General features: G+C 36.4%; 1 pseudogene; it reads right to left on the bottom strand.

The window, feature by feature from the left end:
* Positions 1–4,421: 4,421 nt before the first annotated feature.
* LOC112510906 lies at positions 4,422–5,662 on the bottom strand (annotated as a pseudogene).
* Positions 5,663–6,463: the final 801 nt, after the last annotated feature.

The following is a 6,463-nucleotide window of genomic DNA, read 5'->3' on the forward strand; positions in this document are numbered from 1 at the left end:
AAAGGCAAAGGGGTAGGTTCTTGGAAATTGGCTTTTGTAAAGTTGGTACCACTTCTTTATAATTTTAGTTCCAGATGAATGTTTTTGTGGTCTGTTGGTTTCAAGATTGAAGTTTTAGATGCATTACCTTTCCTCCCTCTTTCCTTTTCTCTTTTTTAATCTTGTTGCATAATCAATGGTGTTTGAAATTCCTTATTTGAAATAACTTATGATTTTTTATAAATTTATTATAAGTTAGAAGGGTTTAACTTGTAATAAAACTCTTTATTACCGGTTTGACACCGGTATAAGTTGTTTATCCAAACACTCAAAAGTGCTTATTACCTGTGCCACACCGGAATAAATCAATAAGTTGTTTTTATAAGCAATCTCAAACACCCTCTTATATAAATACAATCTTTTCTTTCATAAACCCAATTCTTAATGGTAAACCCAAATAATTGCACCTTAAGGCTGCGTTTGGTACATGAGACATCACATGATAGGACATGACAAAACTCACTGTCTAATGTTTAGCACGACATGAGATAAGACAAGAACTCATTGTCCCACGTTTGTTGCGATATGGGACAAGGACAAGTACTGGGACAAGTTGGGATAAAAAAGATTTTTTCTTGTTCCACATATTTATGGGACGAGAATGAGACAGAAACTAAAATATTACTAACGAACATCGTTTGATATATAACCTTAACATGATATTTGTTTTAGTGGTCACTATCGCTGGTTGTGGCCGCCGCCACCACCACCGGTAGCCACCGTCGACAACCTCCCCCTCCTCCACCACCTCCAGAACAACCATCGACTACCACCGTCTATCACCACCTCCACAACCATCATCTGTCACCTACCACCACCGTCCATCGCTACTTTCGCCTTGGCCACCTCTACTTTCTCTTCTACTGTAACAACCTATTCCACCACCACCATCATCGTCCACTGACCACCACTGTCCATTGCCACCATTACCACCATTGGCCGCCTCCAGCTTCTCTTCTACTACAACCTCCTCCACCACCCCACAACCATCGTCGACAATCGACCAAACACCGTTCATCGCCACCACCATGGGCCACCTCACCTCCACCATCGGCTACCATTACCACTGCCCACCACCACCACCACCACCACTATCTACCATATTCATGTCCTCCATAACCACAACCGTCCATCTCCACCACCACTAGTATCGTCGGCCACCACCATCATAACCACCACCACTGCCCACCATCACACCTACCTCCACCACACATGCCACAACTGCCTCCTCCACCACTATCGTCCACCAATTACCAATGCTTTTATCTCCACAACCATTGTTGTTGCAACAATCTTTACCGTGCTTTCACCAATTGATAAGCTCTTCCAAACCAAATAAAACAAAATTTCTCCTCTATATGAATCAGATTTTATCAAAATACCATCAATTATACAAAAAAAATTATTCAAATTTGGTACTATATTATATTTATGTATATGAAAATTGTGTAAAAATGTTTATAAATTAAAATATTTACTTTATTTGTGTTAATTATAACTATTATATGATATATAAAATCATAAAATAATTTTTAGGGGCAACTTATCTAGTTCTCCTAGTCATAGTCGTACCAAACACCAGACAGACACTTGTCCTGCCCTCTTGTCCTATCTAGTCATGTCTAATCATGTATGTGTACCAAACGCTACCTAAAGGTGGATACAATGGTGTGTTTTAAACTGGATTCCACCTTTTCGTAGGATTTTTTTTAAAGTTTTTGTTGATTTCGAGGAATTTTTAAGTTTTTTGGTCAATTTCGAAAGATTTTTTTGGTTGATTACAAGAGACTTTTTTGGTTTTTGGTTGATTTTGATATACTTTTCCCTCTTTTTTTTTGTTGATATTCCTTATTTTTTCTAATATTCTGTAACACCTCTCAATGGTTAGCCGATGCACCTTTCATATAGAAAAATGCTACTTATGAATATAAGTTGAGGGGTGCACAGAAGCTAGCTCGGATATGCATAGGTCCGCCCCTGCCTATAATATTCATACATGCTTACAAACTAGTTTTCATGTATTTCTTCAAATATGATATAACATGTTTGAAAATACAATGTTTTATACATTAATTTCCGTTTCATATATGAAACATTTATGAATGTTTTTTTCCACAAACAATTTTGAACGTTTCACACATGAAACAATACTGTATAAACACTGTATTATCTTACCTGTTGTTTCACATATGAAACAACAGGTGAAAATTGATTTGTAAGTTTGTAAATGAATATCTGTCTAGTTAAATAATTTTATTGGAAGTTAAGTAAATCAAAAAATTGTGATAAAAATCATCCCACTTTCCCAATTTCGTAGCGTTACTAAATGAACCATCTTTGTGTTAAACCAGAGTCATTCTTATAATTAGCTAATGATGGATATGCGAGCTTTAGACTTTTCGAAGAAATGGCCTTCGATAGTCTAATAGGAGTTTTTGGAAGCACATGAATTAAGTGGCCCGTTCTTTAGCTGAATCAGATTAGAGGTGACATCAAGGGTTCTGAGAGGAAGCCAGATCGTAGAGATAAGACAAATAAGTTCCTTCTGTTAGTCTCTACTTGTATTGCATGCTTTCACCTGATTAGATGTTTGTCTACACAAAATTGAAGGGCGCACGCACCATCAAATCATATAAAATATCTTACCTGTTATATTTCTCAATTATATGTTGTATTCAAGGTTCAATTTCGGTAATGCGGCCCATACGCCATGGTGTCTTGAGGCACGCCATGAGGTTTTTACAAGGCACGACTATTTAAAAAAAACAGTTTTTTGTGGTTTTACACTTTTAAATTTAGATTTTACATTTTTATAAATTATCATATCATATCACTCACAAATTCATTCACATATTCGACTCACGGTTAAAATGATGTTTTAAAATTAACCCTCTAAGTACTATTTTGAATATTTAATCAAAAACTATTCTTATAATAATAATAGTATAAACCACAAGGGTGGTGTCTGATTGGTTTGAGCTTGACTTCAAAGGTCAAAAGTACCAGGAGGTCCTAAGTTCAAATCCAATGAGAAATAAAAATTCTCTTGTCACCACGGAGGTTCAGATGCGATGACTCCGGGCTATCTGCAAAGCAAGTGGTCGCCCTGGGATTAGTCGGTTCGTATAGCGGGTTGTATATCCAGGTTAATAAAAAAATATGATTTTTTCTTCTTATAATATGAATGTAATTTTTTAGTATGATTATATGACTGAACATTATATAGAAAACATATATGTATATACTAGGTGTCTACCCGCGCAAAGCAGCGGGTTAGATCTCAATTCCGAGGCGGACAACTCGAACCCGTAATCTTGCTTTCTGTTGTGCTCTATTCTATATTCCACTTGATTTTATTTTATGTTTTAATTATATGGTTTTTAGTTTTTAGTTAATTGGTATATAAATTCAAGGTTATTATGATTGACTCACCATATATTTGGAAAGAGAATTGTGAGAACTTCTATTTTGATTTGCAAATTGAGGCTCCAACTRWTTATGTTGTATCCTTCCATTTCTCATCTCCAACTTTCTAATTATGTTATTTTACTTGTTATTGGTMTTCTCTGAGTTTTCTGGTGTCATTTAATCGAGTTTTAAAGAACCCAAAGGCTACCATTGAAGACGGTTTCGACCTTCATTTAATGGTCTTAAATCTTAATGGGGTTGTTTTTCTTCAATTGATGCATAAAAGCGATGGCTTTTTATATAAAACAATATTTCGACCGATTTTTTTATAAAAAGGTATCGAAACCGAGTTGTTTTGGGTAGCTTCAAAATTGGATCAGAAAAATGGTTTTGGGTCTTAGGCGCTTGTGGAAATTATATATAAATGAGTAAGAGATTCACTAACAATTGCAAAATCTATCAACTTCATTCTGCCATTTTTATTTTTCTTCTTGTTGGACTTATGCATCCAATCGATTTCATGGGCATTGCTTGCCTACTCATGTCAATTCTTCAATATTATACCATGTTTACTTGTATGTATAAAATGGTTGTAAACCTTTCTAGGTCTTATATCTCCATACATGTTTCTATACATCATGGAGATAGGACCCTCAACATTAAGAGAATGAACTAAATGAATGTTATTGAAAATCTTTGAATTTATTTGGTTTCAATGGATGATATTTAAATCCAAAACTAATTGCAAGTCGTAGTATCTAAACACAAAACGTAATCAAGATGAAATACATATTTGTGACTTTGTAACTCAAAAGCTGTAACATGATAATTAGTTTCTTAAAACTATGTGTTTTTCATAAAATACAAAAACAAAGCAACCAAAGCCAACTGCTCCAACGTAAATTTTCTTTAAAAATTGGCTTTACCAATAAAGACTATTGTAGAGAGTGACAGGACCATATCCATTAGCCAATAAAATAGACTAAAATTAAATACATTACAATAACAAAATATGTAAAACATGAAGCTCATGTTTCGTTATTTCCATCTTTTTACACAACCATCCAATCCCTAACCGGTCTCACTAATGGCGGTGATGTTCGCATTCCACCGGCACCGAAGCAAAACCTAGCGGCATCGTTGCAGTAGTCGTATATCATATGGTTAGCCCGCACCCATATCAACTGATGGCTTTGATGCACATTTATCTCCGACAACACCGGTCGATCCCACCAACCGCCGCTGCTCGCACACCGCTTCGAATTGTCGGTCCGTCGATTTCGTACCCACGGTACGATGCTACAAAAGGGTCATGGGTCCAGTCGGTCTTGACCCGGCCACCTTGTGTGGCCCAGTCATCCGCATTCCAAATCGAACTGTACACACCCATGATCTTTAGGAAACGGTATACCCTTGTGCTCCAAATTAGAGTGAACCCTGATCGGCGTCTCGTCGACCAAAAACCTGCATTATTTACGACAGGCGAAGGTCATTCAGTGTGCAATAAACGCTTGTACATTATGCATTAGAATTTGTAATAATCAAAAGTAAGATGAGATACTCGATGGATAATAAGTAAATTATTTACGTTGCATGCTTTCTTTTTCAGACCCATCATTGCGAATTAAAGAAGAGAGAGTGAAATGAGTATCGATTTGTACAACATAAAGTAGCGTGGTATGATTCCCGAGTGCTTTAAGGACTTGTACTGTTATGGAACTTACACAACTTGATGCTGATTCCAGAGGATGGAGTAGGAATGGAAGTCTTTGGTATGGTCGAACCAGAGGTTCAATCGTTGTACCCTGTTTCCGACGCCATTGACGTAAACATTGGTCTGGACGACGTAAGGTTCGCCGATGGTGTTTCCGAGGAACTCGAAGTCGAACTCATGGTGTTTGGGACCGCCGGATGACATCTGAACAGATTACGAACATGAACACCGTTTAGAAAATGAATCAAACACCGAACGAGCAAAACGATTTCATATTTAAATTCATCGGAATCAACTCACGTAAAATGCAGTTACAGTTCCGGCGGAATCACCTTCAACAAGCTTGATTTGAATGTTAACTTTTCCAAATCCATGCTGCAAGAGGGATGGTAACATCAGATACACCTCTAGATGATGATGCATGCTCGGCTCCACCATCCTCATCCTCACCAGTGCCATATACAGAACCAAGCAAAGACAGTGCTCCTGCTCCTGCCTCATCGAGAAGCGTTTGAATGGAGAGATGGAGTGTATTCGAGTATGGGAATCGATTTTTTAAATAGCCGCTTTGGGAATCGTAGCTTTGGGAGTGCGAAGTCTGAAAGAACCGAAGGGAGGGAGGCGTGTCTTGGGAATATTAAATTTTAAGAGTAGTGTTGTGGTATGTAATTATGTATTAAGAAGTTGTACTCGATTTTTTAAATCGCCGCTTTGGGAATAGTAGCTTTGGGGAGCACGAAGTCCGAAAGAACCAAAGGGATGGAGGCTTAAAGTAGTGTTGTGGTATGTATTATGAAGTTGTACTCTATGTTGATTGTATTGTGATTAAGACTTTAAGACTTTAAAGGTAAAAGGGTATTTTGGGTATTTATAAATTTAAAACTTTAAGACTTTGAGTAAAAATGCTTAATAAAGTAGTATATATACAATTCTATATATAAGATACAAATTTACCGCTTTATGTCACACCTTAAAACGAGGCTTGACCTCACTGTCATACTACGAAACGCCTCACAACATTTAGAATCTTGATTCTGTTACCTATCTTATTTCCTGTTTGCACACATCTTTATAGCTGGGTGCTTCACAAAAGTATCCTCATGGCCTCGGTAATTGTTGTAAGACTCACATTATTTATAACATCTCCAACGCTTATGCTATAATTTTTTTTTTATAAAATAGAGCGTTAAAAGTAAAATCTATAAAATAAATTATATTCAACTCCAATTGGTTACTCTTTTTAGCAATTTTATCATTAACTATATTATTAAATGTATTTAATAAAATATTAATTCTTTCTTT

This window comes from Cynara cardunculus, assembly GCF_001531365.2.
Source record: "Cynara cardunculus var. scolymus isolate 2C chromosome LG 4, CcrdV1, whole genome shotgun sequence".
Taxonomy (NCBI): Eukaryota; Viridiplantae; Streptophyta; class Magnoliopsida; order Asterales; family Asteraceae; genus Cynara; species Cynara cardunculus.